We start from the raw sequence: 24,990 nt of genomic DNA on the forward strand, positions 1-24,990 counted from the left end.
ATGACAACACACGGACACAAAGAGGAGAGCAACAGACCCTGAGGTTTATCACAAGGTGGAGGGTGGGAGAAGGCAGAGAATCAGAAAAAAATAACTAAGGGGTACTAGGCTTAGTATCTGGGTGATGAAATAATATGTACAACAAACCCCTATGACATGAGTTTACCTATATAACAAACCTGCACATGTACCCCTGAATTTGGAATAAAAGCTAAAAAAAAAAAAAGTAGAGGCCCTGCACAGTGGTTAACTCCTGTAATCCCAGCACTTTAGGAGGTTGAAGTGGGCAAATCACTTGAGCCCTGGAGTTAGAAACCTGTTTGAGCAACATGGGGAAACCCCATCTCTACAAAAAAAATACAAAAGTTAGTCAGACATGGTGGTGCACACCAGTAATCCCAGCTACACCAGAGGCTGAGATGGGAGAATCACTTGAGCCTGGTAGATGAGGCTGCAGCGAGCTGAAATCGCACCACTGCACTCCAGCCTGTGCAACACAGTAAGACCCTGTCTTGAAACAAAAAAGACAGTAAAAACAGTAGTGTATTTCTACTTGTCCCTGTGTTTGGAGCCACAGAGTTTTTGCCATCCTGGGCAATGCACTGTGGTAGGATTTGAGATAGGTAAGAGACACTTACTTTTCTGTAGTGAGGTCGCAGGGAGACTATTCAAGGGAATGTGGAAGGGAGAAACAGTCTTGCTTTCAGGTCACCTCTACTCAGTTTAGAAGAAGTACATATGAAAGTCGATGAACTGGAAATACAGTCCCTTAAATCTAAACATGCCTGTATCTCTTGGAAAGTGTTCATGTACCTCCAGATTTGAGGACTAAGGCCCTGTTGCTTTCCAGAGTGGTCTACATTGGGCTGCAGAGTGAGCCAAAATCCTCCCCTGTGACAGATCCAGACAGCTTGGGATGATAGGAAACCACCAAAGGTTGCCCCCATCCATCGTTCTCTGGGCCTGCCTCTCTTCTTGCCATGTCCAGAATACGAGGAGTGGCCACAGGAAGGGAACTGCTGTGGGACCAGCTACTGCTGGATCCTTTGGGTTTGGGTTCACTGAGATGGCTCCATCTTCTTGGAATGGGTACACTGGGGAGTGTGCTGACCTCCTGGCGTCTGTATTTTCAGCTCAATATCAAACCAAGAGACTTTCTAATTTTATGTCCAATGACTAAGTCTGAATGAGTCAAAGCAGTTTGTTTCAGTAAATGAAAACTTTACCCAGAAACTAAGTCAAAGTAGGACACAAAATAGAAATGAGATTTTTCATTTATTTATCCATTGACTTGTTAACAATACAGTTTCAATATGCCAAACATTTTGCACAATTATACTTAATCCTCTCAATAACCCTACAAGGAAGCTACTATTGCTCTTACCATATAGCTGAGGAAACAGAGGCTCAGTGAGGATGGGTATCTTGCCCTGTGTCTCATGGCTAGCCAAGGACAGACTCAGACCCACAAAGCCTTGCAGTCTCCACTGTGCCCTGCTGCCTTGGCATCTTTTGCCCTCCATGGCCACCAAACACACACAGGAAATGCAGCTGCATCAATAATAAGCTTTTCATGCATCTTTCTTTTTGGCATTCTATGCCAATTATTTAGACTTATGAGTCATGTCCCAATTAACTACAGAAATTGAATAGCATGGAGAAATTTGAATTGCATGTAATCCCCTAATCTCATTTTGGCCAACAATCTCAACTTCCCATTTTATAAGAACTTTTAAAAGAGTTTCTAACAGGTGATGGTATTTGACAGAGTCTATTTTCACCACCTTGCTTTTCCATCCCTACCTTTGGGTGTGATAGTAGCATGCAGAAGGGATATTTGAAAGTTAAATAGCAGGAAGAAAGAAAGAGGAGAATCCAAGGACTTCAATTACATCTGTATTAGATGTAAGATGGCTATTGTGATGTTAGCCCTCACTTTGTAACTTTGGGTTAATATCAATTTTAAATTGTCTCCTTTGTTAAAATGTATCATCAAGTGCACTGATGATATCCACGAGACCTAAATCACACTGCTGAGCATCAACTGAGTTCTAGTGCACAGTCAGAGACTGCAGCAGATGCCTCTGGTACTCACCTTCTCCTTCCCCATCATTCCCCCAATCCACCTCTGACTTCAGCTGTAGCGGCAGCAGACCACTCAAGTAATGCCAGACTCACCTTATTCTGTCATTGTCCATCTCAAATCAAGGTCTCATGAGCCTTTCTGCAAGCCAGTAGTGAGCAGGGTTCTCTGATGCCAGAGAGTACTCAGCCCACACAAGTGCACAGCCCCAAAGTGGGGAGCTGCTGTATGTTAACGCTCCTGGGGCAATGTACAACCAATAGGAAGGATGCCAGTGCAGAAATGCACCAATCTCCCATGCTTCAGAGGGACAATTCTGGGACATATTTGTACACTTTTCCAGGTCGTTCCCTGTTCCTATAGTGTGACCTCAATAACACACTCATATATTAGATTTTCCTCCTTCCCTGTCTTACTCTGTTTTCTCACTCCTCTTCCTGAGACCACCTCCCAGATAAACAACCTGCTTCTGAGACCCTTAAACTCTGTTTTTAAAAGAATCTAAACTAAGACCTGGAATTATCAGATATTATTTACAAATGGGCCATTCTTCATGGATGCAGATTAACAAGACAAAAATTAAATAGCAATGCAGAGCATTCCAATGAGGCACCCAAATCCGGACTCGCAAGTGGGTAAGTCATGAGAGACAGGGACATGTGCCCAAGGGATGTGTATGAGTCTTCAAGGGGGCTTTTCAAACCATACTCTGAAAATTCCAGTTTATCTTTGTGGGGAGTTGCAGAATTCCCTTGCTCTGAAAGGATCACAGCCTCGTCAAGTCACTGTCTTGTCACCAATACTGATGAAATGTGTTTTGTGGGGCACAAAAAGAAGGTTGCCGCAATGACGGCTTTTTAAAGACATCATTTTGTAGCTGCAATTTGGTACTTTACTCAATAGTCGTAGCTATTTTTAATTGTAGTTTAATTTAACTCTGGCCTTCTTGTCCCCATGCTTGGCTTGTTGGAGCTAAATAAAGAGAAAGCCTGAGCTTTTCTTTCTAGCATTTGTGTTGAACTTGAAAAGTCCTTATCACTCCTCTGGGCCCCCTCTGCTTTCTAAATGAATCAGAAGATAAACATGTCATAGAATTGCATCTCTGCTCTGACAGCATAAGACTCATGACCTGTTTTTCCATTTTGTCCTTTAAAGAAAAGCAAAACTCTCCTTTTCCAGCAACTTTCTATTAAAAATTTGCCAACTAAGGGTAACTTGGAATTTGCATAGAATTCCTTCAGCAACACTCTGGAACCCTGCAAAATTTACAACTGCGCAAGAGAGTTCCACATAAGAAAAAAACTTGCAGAGAATACTATCTTTACTTAGCAAAAAAAAAAAAAACCAGACATGACAAATTTAAATGAGGCCTTTTGGCATATAGATTTAAACAGGCTTTATGGTAGCCGTACATTTCTAAGCATTTTAGTTGCAAGCTAGTGATTGTAAAGAATGCTTAAGCCAGGAATGGTAAAACCCGACACACATGGATGGGCCATCGCAGACAGTATTAGTTGATCAAAGCACTGTTTCTCACTGAGTCTGAATGCAGTGTCTGTATTCTCAACACAACAGTCTGGTTGATCAATGTTCTTAAACTACTGGAAAACACTCAGGGAAGAGAAATACAAAACAATATTAAGGCTACAACCATGAAGAAAACAAAGTCTTTGCCCACGTGGAGCTAGTTCCCAGTGGGCAAAACACAAAATGAATTGATAACCACATATATATTTAATATTTGAGCAGAGTTTTCTAATGACATTCCTGTTCTCTGTTTCTCTCCCAAATTATCAGAATGATGATTTTTATCAGGGCACGTGGCCTCCCAGCTAAAAAACCACATTTTCCAGCCTCTCCTATGGCTATGTATGGCATAGAACTAAGTTCTGATCAATGAGACGTAAGCAGATATGCTTTGGAAAATATAATCTTTCGGAACTTCCTCCAGCAAGTTTCTTTTTGAAAAAAGGCAGCAAACTCTTCTTTTCTTCCATCCTGCTCCTGGGAAACTGGATTTTACTGCTAGAGAGAACCAGCAGTTGTCTTGAACATAGAGGAAGAGCACCACATTCTATACTCTGTGTTTGAAAGTTCGGGAGAATCTTCAGTTCTCAGTAACCATGGAGGCACTCTACTGTCCGGGGCTGTCAAACTCCATACATTTTTTTAATTAAGAAATAAAAACATTTCTTCCTTATTTAAGCTACTACTTTTCAAGTTTCTGTTATAGCTCAATCTAATTCTAATGGATATTTAAAAAATACATATGCATACCATACATAATACTGAACTAGACACTTAGGAGTGAAATAGATGTCCAAGAGTGGATATCAATTGATTATAAAAGAGAAGCAGGCTTCAGTATTCTAAGTGGAACGAACAATTATAGATTTAGATTTTGACATTTGGCAAGAGTAAACGCATGTATTTTCTTTTTTTTTTTTAATTTTTTGCAGTTGTAGATTGTATTTATGAGGAGCATGATTTCTGAAAGTTGCAGTGTTTGCACTGAGTAAATTAATGAATGGTTAAGCTGCTATATTAAATTGAGGTATTGTTTTATGTTTTAAAACAGTTTACAGAGCTATAAATTTCCCATTTGCATTGGGTAGTCCAAGGAAACATGTTTCATCTGCATCCTAGCCCTCTTTGTCTTCTTTCATCAAAGCATCAGCACCATTGAAATGCCAGTGCTGCAATCCTGTTCTCTTGTTCCTAAAGCACCAAAGCCATCCTTATTTGCATATTAGTTGGCATAAATTTGAATATTAATTTCAATAGGCATTGTCTCTAAATCCTGAAAATAAACACAGCCTGCTGCAATTATACAGATAACTGGTATTTAAGGCTCCTGAGTGCCCAAAAGTTTTAAACCTTCTACATTTACACTCAGATTATTCTTACAGATACTCACACAAACTCCATCACATAGTGGTCAAATTACAGGTTGTGAACTTTATAATGAATTTATTCTCTTCATTTATTTCTATGTTTCCAGATGTCAAAGTTTCTGGTTTGGAAGATCTGATGATCCCATTTCAGGAATATATTGGTCAGAACCACTTTTTTCTTTTCTATTTTTAGCTACAAATGACAGAAAACTAACCTAAAGCTGCTTTCAGCTAAACTGAATGTATTGGGTCACTCAACTCGGGAGTCCCAGGGTTGCCTGCCTTTGGGCACAACTGGCCTCCTGTGCTCGGATGATTTCTCTCTCTCTACCTTTCTGCTCTGCCTGACTCCTCTGGCTTCATTCTCAAGGAGATTTACTGTATATATAGTAGCCAAGATATCCCTGCCAATCCCAGTCCTAAGCCTATATTTTTCCTGCACCTTAAGATTTCAGAACAAGAAAGACCCTCTCCTTTATATCAATCCCCAGGAGAAAAAAAAAATGTTTCTAGCCAACCTCAATCAGGTGCCCAGCCTATATGGCTGACAGGCTTGCCAGAATCACATGTAGTGAGGAATTGATCCCAGAAGGAAACAATGGGAGTGGTCAAAAAATAAAAATAAAATAAAACTTTTAAAGAGTAATGAAGGAAAGCATGGTCATTCATTGGCTTTTACTAAACTGAGAATGAATCAACTTTTCACTGGGCTAGAAAATCTGTGTCCCTTATTAGCAAGTTCAGGAAAACCACTAGGGAAATGCAGTGTATACCAGTGCTTCTCAAATCAACATGTGCAAACAAATCACCTGGAGTTTTGAAAAATGCATATTTCTGATTTGGCAAGTTTGAGGTAGGACTCAAGAATCTGTAGGTAGCGCAAGTTTCCAGGTCATGCTGACTCTTCTGGTTTGTGGGCCACACTATGAGTGGCAAAGGTGCACCTTCATCACTACTGAAATTCTGACCCCAAGAGAGCAGCTTTCTGGCTTCCTTTCTTCAGAACTGTTTCACCGTCTTCACTTTGCTACAGCCCATGGATAAAGCTGTCTTTACTGCCACCATTCGAGGGATAGCATGGATAAGGCCCCTGCCTTTGTTTAATCTCCTGGAACGGTTTTACTGGCTTCTGCTTTGGATACAAAAGAGTCCCTAGTGGACAAGAGCCTTCTCTCTGACTGGCACCTGTCGAAGCTGATACACTGAGCTGAGCAATTAGGGCTTGTGGTTGTTTGACTGCCTTTCAGTTTGCATTCTCTTAAATTATGGAGAGTTTAGAAAATCTGTGCTACTTCCCAGCTACTCAGGAGGCTGAGGCAGGAGAGTTGCCTGAACCCAGGAGGCAGAGGTTACGGTGAGTCGAGATCGCACCATTGCACTCCAGCCTGGGTAACAAGAGCGAAACTCTGTCTCAAAAAAAAAAAAAAAAAAAAGAAAGAAAAGAAAAGAAAAACTGTACTACTGATAGCACTACTTTCTGGACATACAAAATTACTTGTTTGTATAATTTATACCAAATTCATAAGTCTTACTCAGCACCTGGGTGTTCTTGCTCATTTAGCATGCAGGTGTATGAAAGATGTATAAGACCTTCACTGGGATGCTCTCCAGACATAATACCCATCAGCTGCATCCTGAACAACAAGAATTTCATCTGGGCTTTCACACAGGGGCATGAGAATGTGAACAACAAGTGGAACAAAGCATTATTTGGCTGAACACTACACTTCGGTGCCTCCCTTGCTACTTTTTTGCAGGCACAACCTGACTTCCTCCCCCAGGACCCCCCACAACTGAGCCCACATCCAACTGTCTGCTCATTATCTCTGTGAAGGAGCAATGGGTGAAGAAAAAACCTAGCAGGATTGAGGAAAATCGCATCATGTACTTTTCTTCAACATCTTTAATAGGTGGATGACAATGAACTTCAAGAATGGTCTTAATGGGGGAAGAGAATTCTTGAATGGTACCCGTGGAAGCAGAGAGAGGCAATCCTACCCTGACCTGGGAGATCTCAGGAGTTTAAGGGCTAACTGTATGCAGAAGAATATATGTAGATTTTATTTGGAGAAGTCATCTCCTTTTTCTCTGCTTTTCTCCCTCTCTGAGACACTGCCCAAAAAGCAGCCACACTGAGGAAGAAAGCAGGACATGTGGAGTTGGGGCAACACCAGCCGACTCCCTTGCTGCACCCCACCCCTAGCCCTCCAGTTCAGAGTTGCATGTGCCACACTCTTGCAAATATCTGTCCTGGAGTCATAGCTCAGTACACAGTGCCTAAGAAGAAGAAAATGTCAGGCTAGTCAAGTGTTTGATTGCAGGCACTTACTTGCTTGAGGCACAGGACTCAATTTCCTTTACGCAAAATAAGCCATTCTTGGGAATCAAAAATTCATACCACATTTTGTGTAAATCTGATGGGAAATTTTGTCTGGGGAAATTCTCGCAACTTAAGATAGGCAAATTCACTATTTGACTGTAATGCCAACCCATGATCCAGTGCTACTACCCTGCCTCTCATAAGATGAGAGGCTATAAACACCAGTATATTAAAAATGTATCCACCAAAGTAAAATTAGTGCTCAGCAGATGCTTATTTTTCTAGAATTTTATTTCTCAGATGGATTGGTATAATTTTTAGTGGTACATGTTGCAAGCCTATAATAAATATATAAGCCCATCAAACCTGATAGAAAACTCCATCAGATAATACACTGGGAACTGGGGATTAATTCTATACTAGCCTCAGGGGATGCACCTCGTGACCTAATAGAATGTTTCCAATTCTAATTTCTCTGGTTCTGTGAAATCAATTTTTCTACAAACTATAACCAGTACATGAGTGTTTTGCAAAAACTAATCGTATTGGCATAATAAGCATGTCAAGTTACGGTGAAATGGACATTCTGTTGTTCTTTTATTGAAACTAATGGGCTAGCATTAGAAGGAATAAAATACTGGAAATGATAACAGTTTATGGCTTTGATTTTTTTTTTTTTTAGCTTTTTAAATTTGATGGTATAGCATATTGGCTCTCAATCTCCTTTTATGAGTATTTGAGTTTGACCCTGTTAAAAAATGACAAAGAAATTGCTAGGAAAAAGCATTTTCTCACTATCTTACCCTCAGCAGTGCAGTCAAGAAATAGCCATGCTGTGGCATCTTCATCTGCGAGGTTCATATGTCAGCAGCTGCTGCTGGGAAGGTTCAATGAGAGAGAAGAGTTACGAGGATAAGTCTCCTGCTTTGTAATGTTGACAAATTAGCCGATCTCAGCTCTTCGTCTCAAAAATACTTCTGCCCGAGGAGAATCAGATGAAATTGAAGTTGGTAATGCCAACCCAGGATGACCTTGAATGAAATAGATCTCTGTGTTTACTAGGCATGGAGATTACAGTGGACTCATCAATCAGGAGGCCACCAGTGTCATAGATTTACCTTACTAATTCAAATCTTCCCAGGCATTGGAAGCTAAATCCTGACTGGTAATTATTATTGCTGTTGTTAGTTAATGGGATTTGGAAGCCTCTCCCAAACCTGATGGGCTTTCATCTTTGATACTTTCACAATTATGGCTGATAAATAATTTGGAGATTATATATTTAGTATATAAATATATAGGACTCTCCCATGAGCCTAAAAGTTCTATGAAGTTAGAACTATATTTGGCCTTTCTAACCTTTCAGCTCCAGTTGCTAGCCAGGTGCTCAGTAAGCAGAAGGTCCAGTGTGTTCAGTAATAGTTTTCACATGTCCTGACATAATGACTAAAAAAATATACAGTCACTCTCTCAGTAAGTGTGTGTTAGATGGATGAATGGATGAGCCAACACTTGGCCATGTTTTGGAAATGACATTGGGCTTGGCGTCAAAAGAAACTGGATTGAGTCATAGCTCTGCCCCATATCAGTTATATGACTTGGATAAGTGACTTAAGTTCTTTTCTTCACAGTGAAACAGGAAAAAGAGAAATACGATGTCTATCACATTGTAACTTCTCAATAAGTATTTATTTTCTTTTTTAATTAAGGCAGCACTATCCAATACAGGAATAGTTCATTGTATTGCATTTCTCTTTATTGCATATTGCAGATATTGCTTTTTTTTTTAACAAATTATAGGTTTATGGCAATGCTGCATCAAGTATCTTTCAAGCTTTCCAGCAACATGTACTCTCCTCATGTCTCTATGCAAAATTTTAGTAATTCTTATAATATTTCTAACTTTTTCACTATTATTGTATTGGTTATAATGATCTGTGATCAGTCTTTGATGTTACTATTGTAATTGTCTTGCGGTGCCATGAAATATGCTTATATAAGATGGCAAACAATTCATAAATGTCTGTGGTCTCACTGCTCCAACTGACTATTTTCCATCTCTCTCCCTTGCCTCTGGCCTCTCTGTTCCCTGAGACACAACAATATTGAAAGTAAGTCAATTAATAACCCTACAACAGCCTCTAAGTGCTCAAGTGAAAAGAACAGCTGCATGTCTCTCACCTCAAATCAAAATCTAGAAATGATTAAGCTTAGGGAAGAAGATATATTGAAAGCTGAGACAGGCCAAAAGCTAGGCCTTTTGTGCCAAACAGTTAGCCAAGTTGTGAATGCAAAGGAAATTAAAAGTGCTACTCCAGAGAATACATAAATGATAAGAAAATGAAACAGCCTCATTGCCAATATGGAGAAAGTTTCAGTGGTCTGGATAGAAGATCAAACCTTACAACATTCCCTTGATCCAAAGCCTAATCCAGATCAAGGCCCTAACTCTTTAATTCTATAAAGGCTGAGAGAGGTTAGGAAGCTGTGGAAGAAAAGTGGGAAGCTAGCAGAGGTTGGCTCATGAGGTTTACGAAAAGAAACTGTCTCTCTAATATAAAAGCGCAAGGTGAAAGAGCTAGTGCTCATATACAAGCTGAAGCAAGTTATCCAGAAGATCTAGCTAAGATAATTGATGAAGGTGGCTACACTAAAAACACATCTTCAATGTGGAGAAAGTAGCCTTTTATAGCAAGAAGATACCATCTAGGACTTTCCTACCTAGAGAGGAGAAATCAATACCTGGTTTCAAAGTTTCAAAGGACAGGCTGACTAGGGGCTAATGCAGCTAGTGACTTAAGGTAGAACAATGCTCATATACCATTCTGAAAGCCCTAGGGCCTTAAGAATTATACTAGATCTTCTCTGCCTGTGCTCTGTCAAAAGAAAAACAAAGCCTGGACAAGAGCATATCTGTTACAGCAAGGTTTATTGAATATTTTAGGTCCACTGTTGAGACCTACTGCTCAGAAAAAATATATATCTTTCAAAATATTACTGTTCATTGACAATGTAACTGGCCAACCAAGAGCTCTGATGGAGATGTACAAGGAGATTCATGTTGTTTTCATGCCTGCTAACATGACATCTGTTCTACAGCCCGTGGATCAGGAAGTAATTTTGACTTTCAAGTCTTATTATTTAAGAAGTATATTTCATAAGGCTAAAGCTACCATAGGACAGTTATTCCACTGATGGATCTGGGCAAAGTAAATTAAAAGCCTTCTGGAAAAGATTCACCATTGTACATGTCATTAAAAACATTCATGATTCATGGGAGGAGGTCAACATATCAACATTAGCAGGAGTTGGGAAAAGTTGATTACAACTCTCATGGGTGATTTTGAGGGGTTCAAGACTTCAGTGGAGGAAGCAACAGCAGATGCAATGGAAATAGCAAGAGAACTAGATTTAGAAGTGAAGACTGAAAATGCAACAGAATTACTACAATCACATAATAAAACTTGAACAAATGAGGAGTTACTTCTTCAGGATGAGCAAAAAAGGTGAAGATGCTGTGAGCACTGTTGAAATGACAACAGAGGATTTAGAATATTATGATTCTAAACTGAACTGATAAAGCAGTGGCAAAGTTGAGAGGATTGACTCCAATTTTCCAAGAAGTTCTACAGTGGGTAAAACACTATCAAAGAGCATTGCATGTTGTAGAGAAATCTTTCATGAATGAAAGAGTCAATCAATGCAGTGAACTTCATAGTGTTCTTAATTTAAGAAACAACCACAGCCACCCAAACCTTCAGCAGCCACCTTGCTAGTGAGTCAGCAGCTATCAACATTGAGGCAAGACCCTCCACCAGCAAAATAAGGTGATCATTAACACATTTTAGCAATAAAACATTTTTAATTAAGGTACATACATTTCTTATATACACTGGGAAGCTAAAAAATTTGTGTGACTCACTTTATTGTGATCTTCGCCTCACTGCAGTGGTCTGGAACCAAATCCACAGTGTCTGTGAGGTGTGTCTGTACAGCTTGCTGCGATGACAAAAACGTTCAGTGTCTGAACTGTCCAGTATGGTAGCCAACAGCCACACATGGATATTGGGCACTTGAAATGGGACTACTGTGAACCGAATAACTAAATTTTTTGTTTTATATCATTTTAATTAACCTAAATTTAAATAGTCACATGTTACTTAGTGGCTACTATTTTGGACAGCATTGGTCTAGTGGACTCCATGGGTTTTAGAAGACCCAAATTGGGAAATTACATAAATGGCAAGTAATATAGAGCTTTCAATAATTGTTTTGGGATCTTCAGCCTCTAGAATTAATGAATATATTTCAGTTCCTTTTGTGAGTCATGTTTTCTGGGGCTGACCAGTGTGCATTATTTTAGTAAATTGTCACTATTTGGATGATTGTTAACTATTTTAAAACCCAGAACAGTTCTCTAAATACCACACATCTGATATGAAATGACTTTGCTTTTTCACTCATGAGAGACAGACCTCTGGAGAACCCCTCACCTCGCCAGGAGAAACACAATTTTACAACACCACTTGGCTCCATTCAAAACTGTGAAGCCACCAAATGCTTTTTTACTTATGACATAAGTAACTCATAGTTGCTTGGACTTTTTCCTAGCTTTGGTGAACAATATTTTAAGCAACTTTGGTCAATCTTTTTAAATTCTGGATTTAAATTTAAACTTAGGGGGGAGATAAATATGTTTTGCTCAATTAAGATTACAGACTCTCACATTAGTCTTTGAGCAGTGGTTAATTGAAGGAGGAGAAAAATGGCATGGTACATTTTCACTGGAGTCTAGAAAAAATTAAATGAAATAATTAATTTTGACATTTTACCTGGAAAGGGGTCATCATTTAAAAACTCAGCTGACTTTTCTCTCTATCTACCTACCATTTAAACTTGTAGTCATGAATCATTCACTCAAACCACAGTAGGAAATTGCATTGTGAGCTGATTTTTAAAGCATTTTGTATACATAGTAATACAAAAGCTCATAATCACTGGAGGAATCGAATGCGTACTGGTTACCAAATACGCAGTACTGGAAATTTCAAAATGCTGAAAGGAGACCAAATCTGTATTTTTAATTTGTTTGAATCAGTAGTAAAACAGTTCATCTGAAGAGAAAGCAAGTTCTTTTTTCGCTACAATAGTATGCAAAAGAAGCAATAATATCTAATTGGGCAGGCTGACAGACTGCTGTCCAAAGACAGTTGAATTATAGTAGCTATCATTTTGTCCTTTTTGGGTCACCTTATGAGTTTTCTTCTTTTTTTTAATAGCATTTTAGGTTTTGGGGTACATGTGAAGAACATGCAAGATAGTTGCATAGAAACACACGTGGCAGTGTGATTTGCTGCCTTCCTCCCCTTCACCTATATCTGGCATTTCTCCCCATGCTATCTCTCCCCAACTCCCCACCCCTTTCTTCTTTATGGATGCGCAGAACTGGCCTTTCAGAATGTGCCTAGATGAGAAATTCATTTCTAGTCATTATCGCCACAACTTTAGCTAGAAAACCAGCTCCGTTCCAAATCAGGACAAAGTAAAAGCCTAGATTTTTATATAGGCAAACACAATTTTTAACTGGCTCTCCTTAGAAGTCATTGCCCCTTGTTGCCTGGTTTTTGCTGATGGAAAGCCAAGCCAGGTCACATTATTGGGTAGCTCAGTGCACAGCAACCGTTAATTATTAACTCCAGTGGAGAGGAGAGTGGTTCATGAGATTACTGTATATGCAGTTACGACATGATTAATTCTCTGCTCATCAATCCAATTTTTTTATCAGAAGCGTTGCTGCAAATATGGCATAAATTTCCTGGGCACGGCATTCAGTTCCACCTTATTATGCAGCACAGCTTCAAAGATATGAGGTTCCATGTCTAATCTTGATTTAATTTTAGAAGAAGTCCGCTCTCTGGCTTGCTATAAGATGCATTCCATTTCTGATGTTTTCCACGATTCTGAGACAGACTAGAAATACATGTGTGAATTGTGGTAGCGAAGAATAACCCTGGATCTGGAATTAACAAGTGTAGTCTCAGAAATTTCCTGGCTCTGTTGAGTCTGTGCTGCAACAAAGGCAGCTGGATTCCACAGCACAGTTTACCTGTGGGTCTCAGCATTTGCACACCCTCAGAATCTCCTATGAAGAGCATCACGCCCATTGCTAGCATCTTGCAAATCCCAGAACCAAGCCACTGGCCTTTCAGGAGAGAACTCAATGTTCAGAGAAGTCCCTCTCTATTAGAGGAAATAAATAAGTTGATGACTTTTTAATCTGAGCAGATGCATGGAATTTCCTATAAGGGATTCTCACGAGGATGTTTGTACTTGAATGTTTTTCTGCAAGAGAGAAGGAAGAGGCTGGTGTCCTCCTGGATTAAAAGTAGGGGCTTTTCATTAATTCGTGATGAATATCTATGTATCAAATTCATATCCACTTAAAGAGGTGGAAATTACTCTCTTGGTTTATCGGACCAGGCAGAGATGGTGGGTTTCACTGGTTCTTAACAGAGCCTCAACAACACCATACAGAAATTCTCCCAGGACCATGGACATTATTTAGCCTTTCTGTTACCTAGAATCCAGACCAGAAAAATTATGTGCAAACACAAATCAGACATTTTCCTGGGATTTATTTGTCGAGTGTTGCTTGGAGAGAATTCCCACAGCATAAAAATTATGCTTGGAGAACAAAATGGAAGACTCAAAGTGAACCACACTGCTTTTGCAGGAACAAAGCAATATAAAAAATAAAGCCTGCGAAGAACTATTTTCCTCCCCACTGCTACTCTCTTATCAAGTTATCTTCTTTCTGTTTGTTGGCCAGTCTCAACGTGAAATGGCTTCTTGGACCAACACTGCTGCAGTTTCTGCCTTTATAGAATTTGAAAATATACTGAAGCTAAAAAACAAGGAATTTTTATATAAGTACCAAAAGTCTTTATACAGGTACATATTTGTGAACGTATGTGCAAATGTGTGCACACATACACTTGTGGGAGCCATGAAGGTTACCTCATGTAATCCTAAGTGAAAATAACATTAAGCACCTCAAATTAGAGTTGCTAATTTGGTCCTCCATGATTTGGGGAAAACTTTACAAAATTATTCAATTGCTCATCTAAAAAAAGTAACATTCAAGAAGAGGCAAGAAAAAGATTTAAAAGAATAAAGGAGAACTTGCTATACTCAACTTTAAAACTTATTATAAAGGTGCAATACATCAAACAATGTACTGATGTGTTGATGGCAGCACCAAGCTATACCAATGGAGCATGATGAAAGCATACGCCAAAAAATTACATATAGTTTCTGCCGAGAGAGACAACTCATATGTACGTGTGTGTGTGTGTGTGTGTGTGTGTGTGTGTGTCATAGTTTATGATAATGTGGGAATTGTGTGATAGAGTAGAAAGACTATGAACTTCAGAATCAGACAAATTCATATCTGGATTTGAATTCCAGCCCTATTACTTTCTAGCTGTGCACTCTTGAGCAAGTTAATACTCTTACTGAATAGTAATTACCTAAAATGGAATGGGGATGGTGATATGTATCTTTAAAGTGTGAGGATTTGAGAATCAAATTTATCCTACATGTATTAGTCAAGGTTTTTAGTTACAAGTGGCAGAGACATACTCAGGCTAATCTGGGTAGATGAGAAATTTGTTCAAGCCTCTTGTGTTGCTTACAAAATTTCTGAGAAGGGCAGAGAATCAGTCTGGGGGAAAGGGATGAACAAGGAAGGCCAGGCAGCAACCAGGACCACCAAAATCCATGCCCCCAAAGAATATATGAGGACTGCCAACCCCACCACTGAATCCTGGATGTCACTGCTGGAATGGCCACATATGCTCCTGGACAGTAGTTATTGCTGGATCACGCATCAGAATGGCGTTGGCTTGGTCCACCCTCTTAGAATCAGTAGATCCAGTTGTTAATTTCAGAGAGGATCTGTTGATTGGTTTCTCCTAACCTAAGTGCAGAGGAGGCTGAAAATAAGTTCTTGGCATTTTCAAGTTTTATAGTGAAGGCAAGCTCTCCTTCCCAGCAAGATTCATAAGATAGAGAATTTATCAGATGCAGGAAGGAATTTCAGATTCTGGGTCACCTAAAAAAGGCACAAACCCATTACAAAATATATCAAAGCACCTGACACATAACAGACATTCAGGCAGTGGTGACAATTGATATTTTCACAAATCAGTGGGAAAAGGAACAATTCATTATTCAACAAATGGTGCTGAGACCCTGTGTTATTTGGGACAAAAAATATCTACAATTCACCAAAATAAACTATGATTGGATCAAATATTAAAGAGCTACCTTTAATCAAAGATTTTAATCCATAAAAAATAACTTGACCCACTGTGCCCATCAATTCAAACCCCAAATCCACCTGAAAAGGATATTAATTTGAGCTCAGTTGTTTTCTAATGGTGTCTCTTCCAGTTCCGGAAACACAGGAGAGGCCTACACCTCATTACTTAGAACAGATTCACATGTCCCACTCTCAATTTTGCATCTGATCCAGTTGAAACCCTTCTGTTTATTTACTGAAAATAAAATATTAAAATAGTTTCTCACATGCCTAACTTCCACAAGTCTTTCTTAGGGTCATTCAACCAGCGTTGCGGACAATGTTACCAAGAGTGCTTGGTGGCTTGGATTCTGTCTCCACTAAACTGTAGGTTTCAAAGACAAGGGGCTTGTTTTACATAACTTTTTCTTTTGCTATTATGCCTGGTACAATGCTTTCAACATAGGAGGCACTCAATCTGTGATTAAGAAAGAAAACTGAATTTCTGGTTAGCTGTTTCAAAATGTCTGTAATGGTTTCAGCTTTGAGCACTAACTGAGATAAAGTACTAATCTCTCTAATCTTCAATTTCCTTTCCTTCAGAACAAGAATACTTACATTGCCTTTACTCCCCCAAAACTTCACATAACAAATATTGATCATTTTGTGCTTGATGAAACAATTCATAGGTGACAGCTCTTAAGATCACAGATGGACAGCTTTCCAGAAGGTTTACTACTTTTTCTCTTATCTCTAATCTTTGCTGTTCCCAATTTCTATCTGCCACTCTTATGTCCACTTCTGAAAAGCTAGTCAAGGATGAGTGAGACTGACCAAAAATTTTTCTTTTCTGGCTATGTTTCTTGGCGGTTACATTTTTCCTCTTAATTTATTGCTTTCGCTACTGTTAGAATAGTTATGTGATCTGAAACATCAATTTCCTCATGACTCAGGTCCCTCTCGATTTCTTTTTGTCCATCTAAAAGATCCTAATATTATTTATTTAAAGTTGAGAAAGCACTTTGCATCTCTCAGATGCAAATAACTATGACTGTGTATATTATTATTGCTTCTATTGCCAAAAAAAGGAAAAACTCCATTTCTTATAGATATAGTATTTTTCTCTTTAAATGTTTATGGAGAGGAAAATAAAAGCCACGATATATCCCTAAATAACACATGAGTAAGGGTTCACTGTGACTGAAAAATTCGACTCAGCTCCAGATCTAAAAAAAAGGCCATTTGTCTGGCCTCTCTGATTCATCTCTGGGAATGAAAAGGACCAAAAGTCAGTTCCCTTTGGTACAAAATCTCTTTCATATTTTATTTGCTAATGCACAGCTAATTTCTAAATTAAGAACATGCTTACAAGAAAGGTTATGAAGTTATTCACTTTAATTCATTAGTAAGTCTGTTCTTGATTGAACTTTTAAATAACTTTTGATAATTAGTACATCTTGGCTTTTGGATTTCAAATCAGATGAAAGAATCAGTTTTCTTTTTGATTTAAAATTATGCCAGATTTAGCCCAGTTGAAAGATTCCAGATTTCTCCCAGCAGGACAAACACTTTAGGGAATTTTCTAATTCCCCATATGCATACTGACCATATACTCCCATTACCAAACTTTAAGTGATCAAAGTGCTGAACTATATTTGTTATTAAGTCAGGGTTAGCAAACTTTTCCTCTAAAAAGACAGAGGGTAAATATTTCCAGCTTTGCAGCCATATGGTCTCTGTCCCAACAGCTCAACTCTGCCATGATCATGTAAAAGCAGCCATTGATAATACGTAAGTGACTGAGTGTGGCTGCGTTCCAATAAAACTTTATTTATAAACACTAAAATTTGAATTGCATATAATTTTTATGTGACATGACATACTATTCTTCTTTTGACTTTTTAAGATGTAAATGCCATAGTACATGGGTCATATAAAAATAGGCAGTGGGCCAGATTTAGTCAGGGATGACAGTTTGATGACCCCTGCTTTAGGTGAACTGGGGATGAGCTTCTTGAGAAGCTTTCACTAAATAGCATAGGACATTTATTTCAGAAATACTTAATCATGCTTTTTCTCTGCTCTCACACCACGAAACCAATCAACACAGAAGACTTCTGTGGCCAAATGTGTGGGTTGTTTTCCCCATCACCAAGCAATGGACACCAGCCGGGTGTCCTCCAAGTGAACTCTGACACTACCTGGAGATAGCTTCAGATTCCACAGGTTGAAGGCTCACTCACTAAAACTGGCCCCCACCTTTCAGACACCAGTTAAACTTCTGACCCTCTGCTTTCAACTTGGGGTTCCCATGACCCCTTCTTAGATTAATTTGCTGGAGGGGCTCACAGAACTCAGGGAAAGACGTTTACCAGTGTGCTACAAAGGCTATAGCAAAGGACAAAGATGAAGTGGTGCACAGGGCAGGCATGTGGGAAGTGGGCAGAGCTTCCATGACCTCCCTGTGCACCACCCTCCAGGAACCTCAATGTGTTTGGCTCTCAAGAAGCTCTCCAAACCCAGTCCTCATGGATTTTTATGGAACCCTCATGATGTCAGCATTCCTTCCACAGGGTATGGGGCTGAACCCTCTCTAGAATGAGGGGCTTATAACTGGCAATCATAAAGGGAGGGAAGATTAGAGTCCTGCACTGGGGAAGGTGAAAGGAGAGGAGGAGAAGTTCAGATAGATTCTGTCTTCTGAGGCTTAACATACCCATCATTATAACAAAAACCTGTATCAGGGCTTATGGGAGTTATGGACTGTACTGCTTCTTATAACGAAACTGCTACAAGCAAGACACGAGGACAAAAGGACTACATAAAAGTCTAGCACCTGTGCTATTGGGGGGAAAAATGAAGGAAGGGAGGGAGGGAGGGAGGGAGGGAGATGTTTCTCTAACTTTCCTAACAATTTCCTAACAAATTCCCTTAATAAAAAGGGTCAAAAAGATAACCAGGAACCATGGGCAAAAACAGATAGATAGATAGATAGATAGATAGATAGATAGATAGATAGATAATAGATAGATAGATAGATAGGAGATAAAAATATATATGTAATATATGATATATGTAATAACACCACAATATTGAATTCCAAGTTTTACCATAGCTTTCATAATTCAAGCCCAAATCTCTTCCATTTATGCTGTATACTCATTAAAAACAAAGATGTGGCTGGATATGTACTGACATTGGATGTTCCCAAGTCACCTGTGTGCAGTAGACCTTTGTGTTTAAAAAGGAAAACTTTATATACATATGTGCTTCTATATCAGAAATATGTAACAGTAGTTGCATCCATGGGGGGAATTAGAGGACAAGAGCGGGCAGGTGACTTAATTTCATCACACACCGTTTTGTGCCTTTAGACTACTGCAACACTTAAATGAAGCTATTTTTTATATAATAAAGTTGTGTTTTTTAAGGTTTAAATTCTGAAAGAAATGACTAGAGGACTCCCGAAATCGGTGCTTAATATCCTCCAAATTAAAAGAAAGGGTCTGCATTGCCAATTCTGAGCATATTTTATCAGATGACCTCTAGCTGATGAAAGGAGCTTGTACCAACAACAGAGTAAAGGTGAGCATCTTCGTAAGTGCAGGGGTATATGGACAAGAAACCTCTTTAAATGCAGAGGAAATTTCGACCTTTTTAGAACTTTTGCCTTAAATTTTTTAAATCGCCTCACAACCTAAATATTTTTCCAAAGGGAAAATAAACAGGTGAACATACAAAAGCAGGCCCAGTGGCACTTCCTAAATCTTGTCATTAATTAGTGTTTCTATACCTGAGAACCACCAGATCAGCAGAGCATAGCATTACCTGTTTGGACTTAGAATTGGGGTCATCCTAAACATCTGTGGGCCCCAGCAAGAGTGCAAATGGAGGTCTCGGTCTATGGCTCACCCACTTCTCTTCCTACCCCCACTCCCTGCAGCACCAGGAGAGCTGGCACACCTGCACGAGGACACCACAGTCTGGGTCTCCAAACTCTGTCTGCCCTATTCCTACCCTGTACAAAGAGCTGCTCTGGGCCACCTCATAAGGCTGGCATATGTACACTAGGTGAAGTTTGGGATGACAAATTCTCGATGCTCAAAGTCCCAGAATCTGGAGCTTGGTCTAGAAAGAGAGAGACACTGGACTCCGGTTGGGCAATTATCTTTGGTGGAACAGTTTTCTCTAAATCAGAGGGCCCTATGGATTGTACTGCTTCTTATAACGAAACTGCTGCAAGCATGACCAAAGGCCAAAAAGACTACATAAAAGTCTAGCACCTGTGTTATTGGGAAAAAAAAAGGAAGGAAGGAAGGAAGGAAGGAAGGAAGGAAGGAAGGGAGGGAGGGAGGGAGGGAGGGAGGGAGGGAGGGAGGGAGGGAGGGAGGGAGGAGGGAAAGAGGCAGGGAGGGAGAAGGGAAAGAGGGAGGGAGGGAGGGAGGGAGGGAGGAGGGAAAGAGGGAGGGAGGGAGCGAGGGAGGGAGGGAGGGAAGGAGGGAGGGAGGGAGGAAGGAAAGAGGGAGGGAGGGAGGGAGGGAGGGAGGGAAGGAGGGAGGGAGGGAGGGAGATGTTTCTCTAATTTTCCTAACAATTTCCTCACAAAGTCCCTTAATAAAAAGCATTGAAAAGATAATAATAGAGGCTTGGGCATGAGTCCAAAGCTAAAAATTCAAAATGTGTTTAAGTCTTATTTTATCTTGAAACTTCATGTGATTTTCCCCCATTCTTTTAATAATGCCCTTTCATATTTTAAACCATTTGAAATCAGCTTATCACTTATATTCATTAAACTTTTTGCTGAAAACCTTTCATTAAAAGTGGTGGCCTGTGAAGATACATCCTGTTTACTCTTTCTTTTCAAGTGCTGCCAACACCCTACTGAGTAGCCCAGCTTAAAAACCACAATGTGACCAGCTTTATTCTTCAATTTGAAAGTCAACAGAGCCTCAACTCTGCTTCTGATTTCCAGGGTCAGTTTCACCTGTAAAACTGAGACACAGGTAATACCGAAGCACAGGCTATACAGGTTCTTTGATGGGAGAAAAAAATTAGCTTGTGTCTACCATAATTTTATGGAAGCCCCTTGTGCTTATTTCCTTGATGGGAAAGTAATCTTCACACAATAAAATAAGACAATGAATTTTAAAGTGCCTGAAAGAGTCCTGGCTTATAGTAGGCCTTTAATAAATGGACGGAATTCTGATTTAAATCTGAAGTCTAGATAAAAATCTTTGCCAATGAGTATGTTTCCAGTGGTTTAGAATGGGGGTGGACAAATTACAATTCATGGGCCAAATCCAAACCAAAGTCTGGGAAGTAGAAAGAGAGAGTGAGAGAGATTGCAACAGAAACTGTATGTGGCCCACAAAACCTAGAATATTAGCTGTCTGAGCCTTTACAAAGTTTTCTAACCCCTGGTTTTGGAGCAAACATGAGGGCAAATAGTACCTTAGAGATCCAGTCCCTGAAAGAAATCAGGTAGCAGATTAAGACAGTACCAATGAGCTATTTTCACAGCAGTGCTGCATAATAAACCATCCAAATTCTCCACATCTTAAAATAACAATGTTCATGCATCTGCGGGTCAGCTGGGCTCAGCTGAAGCGGCTCTGCTGATCTTGGCTGACTTGCTCCTGCATCTGTGGGTTGGATGAGGGAGTTAACATAGGCTGGGGTAGGCTGGGGAAGGTGGCTCTGCACTGCAAGTCTGTGGGTCTGGATCCCCTCGACTGTCTCATCCTCTTTGGACCAGTGGGCTAGCCAAGACATGCATTTCTTGTGGCAGTGACACAGGCCAAAAAAAAAAAAAAAAAAAGAGTGGAAATACATGACAGCTGTTAGGGGACCAGACTTGGAACTAACACATTGTCACATACTTCTCCTGGCTGCCAGTGGGTCAAAGCAAGCCACATATTGGAGCCCAAAGTGGAGCAGTGGGGAGGTATTCTCTTCCAGCAGAGGAGCTGCCTGGTCATACGGCAAAGATGTGAATAAGGGAAGGTGGAGAGCCTGGGTTAATAATGTAAATTTAAACTCAATTCAGTACTTAGCACCAACACAGGCCAAGCATTCTTCTAGGTGCTGGGGATTTGTCAGCAAACAAGGCTGTTTACCATCCTTTCGAGAGGAGCTTGATTCTAATGGGATGTGGAGGGGGTTTAATATGTGATGCTACCCCTTCCTGCTCATTTGGCTCAGGTTCACTGTGGGGCGAATTGTTGACGTATTTGTTGCTGGCCAGCAGGAATTATCTGGCCTTGACCAGCTTTCTGTCCCCCAGTATTCAGCACTGGGCTTTGGGCAAAGTAAGTGCTCAATAATGAATAAGTGAGTGAATGAAGCATTTTTTTTAATTTCTCCTTTTTAGGAATCACCAAATCCTTGTCAACTCATCTACAGATGGAAAGGAGGAAAACGACAGAAATTCAGATCTCCAGATTAACAGACAATGCAAGGCTGGGACGCAGAGCAAATGACAAGTGACAGTGAAACTAGATTTAAGAGAATTTGAATCATTTGGGCGAGAGAGCCCGCAGATGGCACATGCTGTTCAGTGTGGAAAAATGGGTCATTGCTCCCAGAGCAATTACCAAAGCCTAAAAGACCTGTGAGAAGAGCAGAGCATTTGTGCTGCAGGCTGGTCAGGGAAAAACTGGGGGAGATTTGCAGGGACTCCAATGCTGTTACAGCAGCACCCACGTGGCTCATGCCCACACAGGATGATGAACCAAGCTCAAGAGAGAGTGCCGTACCCAGTGAGGTGCATGGCTGTGGCCTTCCCTGGATAGAATGAGGGCAGCCCCACCGCACAGCAGAGAACATTTGTTGAGACTGACCCACGAACATGGTGCTGCTGCCACCATGGTACTTAAAAGCTAGAGTGTGTGGAAAACCCAGAGCAGTGGCCACAATTGCTCTGTACAGGAAGCTTGACATCTTCATTGCGGCCCCTGCTCTGCTCCCTGAAAAAGGCTTCCTGACCTTAGTTTCTCCATCTGTTAAATGGGTACTGAGATACTTGCCCTGTTTAGGTTACAGGATTTTAGTGAGGATTAAGAGAACCAGCAAGCGCAAAAACAAACCAGAAACTGTCAGCCCTCAACCAAAATAAGGATGACTCAGGGCAGATGAGTAGGATCTGGTCTCATCTTGAGCAAGCCAATGATGCTCTGGGTTTGGGGAAGGGCTGGAAGGTGTGAGGATAAAGAAATCTCCAGGCTCATGAAAGAGACTGTTTTCAATGTTGGAAGTAAGATATCCTTTATGTTAGGAAAAAATAACTCTGAGAAATGATTTTTCAAAGCTTGAAGAGTGACAGAGGCCCAATGCCTCTCAGGGGGATAAGTATGGAAAATAAGTTACCCTTGAAGGTATTTTAATTGAAGCAGAAGGTAAATGAGTCCAAACTGCACTTATGTCCCTTTCAAATGGGAGGGAATAGAGAGCTTAAGAAAAGAGGGAAGGGGCAAGGAGGTAAAGGCCAATGTTAAAAAGGCAAACATGCTTTTTTCTTCAAAGGACTGTAGCCTCAGACATGGGGTTAGTGCATTCAGGCATGTCCCAGCCCGATAATTCCCTTCTAACCTAGTAGCTGTATTTGCACAGGCACCTGTCATTGGACAGTCCTCTGCCAGCTTTCCTGGGATCGCACCTTGTGTAAGTCATCACCTGTCACTACTTTTATTTCAAGCCTACCTCTTCCTCTCCCTGACCTGCGAGATGCTAAGAGGAGGAGGGATGGGGTGTCATGCCATGTGGAAACCACTTTAAACATCCACCGGGCTGATGGCGACAAAATTTATGTAATCCATGAAAGTACAGAATTGGGTAATAAAACTGGATAAATCATTTCTCTTTGTAAAGCAAATTCTCACCAACTGCCACCCAGATCATAGCATATGAGGAGCGCTGCTCTTCACCTGGACGCACCTGCCCATACCAAAAATGAAGTGCCTTGATGCCTCTGAGGATTATGCAAATGTGGGCATTATTTATACATCTGTGCGATGCATCAAGTATCAGGTGTCTCTGGGCATGAGTTACAAGGCCTCTAAAAACAATGACTCTTTTATAGGGTTTTAGATTATGGTGATTTTCTGTAAAATCCTGCCAGAGTCACACAACAGGCCAAGAGCAATTAACATTAATTAAATGATCCCCATAAAGAGGTTGCCTCGCTGACACATTGATAACACCCTGCACTTAGCCTATCACATTCTTGAGGGTGTTCCTTCAGCTGCTCTGGGAGAACTGGGCAGGCTCCCGCTGCCCTGGGCGGCTACACACACACACGTGGAACACCACTGCTCCTGCTGCAATGTGCACATAAGAACTATCTGAAGATCATGCTAAAATGAGATTCTGATTTCCTGGGATTCTGCATTTCTAACAAGCTCCTTGATGATGCTGAAGCTGCTCATTCCCAGACCACACATTGAGAAGCAACATTGTACAAAACCCCAGACACAGACATGGGGAGTGGGGGCAGTGGCCTGGGTTGGGTACAAGAGAGCAATTCTAGACGTCCAGCGCATTGCTAACGTGCTAGCCTTTCCATCCTGTTTTTCTTATCCCCTAGGAATTGCCAGTGAAGAGAACCAAGCAAGCAGGACATTGTGCAGATGCTGGGGTTAACATCAAAGCTGATAAAAACCAGTTTCTGAGATAAAAGGAGTCCAGGAATAGCTCCACTCTCAGGTCCTCTGTATTTTGCATCTGTCTTTTGGAGAATCACCTGGGGAAAGCCCCACCCCACCATTATGAAGGACTTGGAGTTGGAACTTTTTCCAAGATGGAAGGGTGGGGCCCAGAAGATGAACCTCTTTAGTAGCACCAAGAACCCCTGTTCCTAGGCAGACACTTCTCTGTCTTTAAACCGTGGGGCACGAGGATGGAACTGGATTTAAAGGCTGGCACACCGCCAGTAATGAGGGCCAGGGTAGGGAGCTGGGGACTATACAGGGTAGGAAATCAGTGTGCAGAGAGAGGGGGCAGGAAGAACATGAGTAGTGGGTGCGTCAAGAATGGGCAAAGGTCAAACGTGAAAACCAGCCCGAGAAGCTTTGGCAGGGACTTCCTGACTGTGGAGTGGTGACAGCGTGAGGAGGTGATGCAAGTGTGGCACTCAGCAGAAGGAAAGAGCACTCGGTCAGGGCCGGGTTGGGGAATTTAGAGAAAACAGTGCGGAGAGAAGTTAGGAAGCCACTAGAGCCCATCTCGGGGAGCAGATGTGAGGTTTGTGGCAGCCCAATAAAATTGTAGGCCAATCGGTTGTAAAATTATATTACAATATTATAATGACGCAGCTGCGGAAAGCATCAGTAACAATCGGGAGGGGAAGGTTTCCATTTTAATTCAGTAATGACGTGGATGAAGTTAGAAATGTTTC

At 40.7% G+C, this 24,990-nt stretch overlaps 1 long non-coding RNA gene across 7 annotated transcripts in view; it reads right to left on the reverse strand.

Moving 5' to 3' along the window:
• The window catches only part of LOC103791807 (uncharacterized), a 159,974-nt gene that overhangs the window by 86,281 nt on the left and 48,703 nt on the right, over window positions 1-24,990 (reverse strand). The window contains exon 4 of one of the 7 annotated variants that reach the window (XR_008480375.2): window positions 8,101-8,328. The exons of the other annotated variants lie outside the window; for them this stretch is intronic. This is a non-coding gene — a long non-coding RNA (uncharacterized LOC103791807). The remainder of the gene's footprint in view (window positions 1-8,100; window positions 8,329-24,990) is intronic. 7 annotated transcript variants of the gene reach the window in all.

The sequence above is a fragment of the Callithrix jacchus genome, chromosome 3 (genome assembly GCF_049354715.1).
Source record: "Callithrix jacchus isolate 240 chromosome 3, calJac240_pri, whole genome shotgun sequence".
Classification (NCBI taxonomy): Eukaryota; Metazoa; Chordata; class Mammalia; order Primates; family Cebidae; genus Callithrix; species Callithrix jacchus.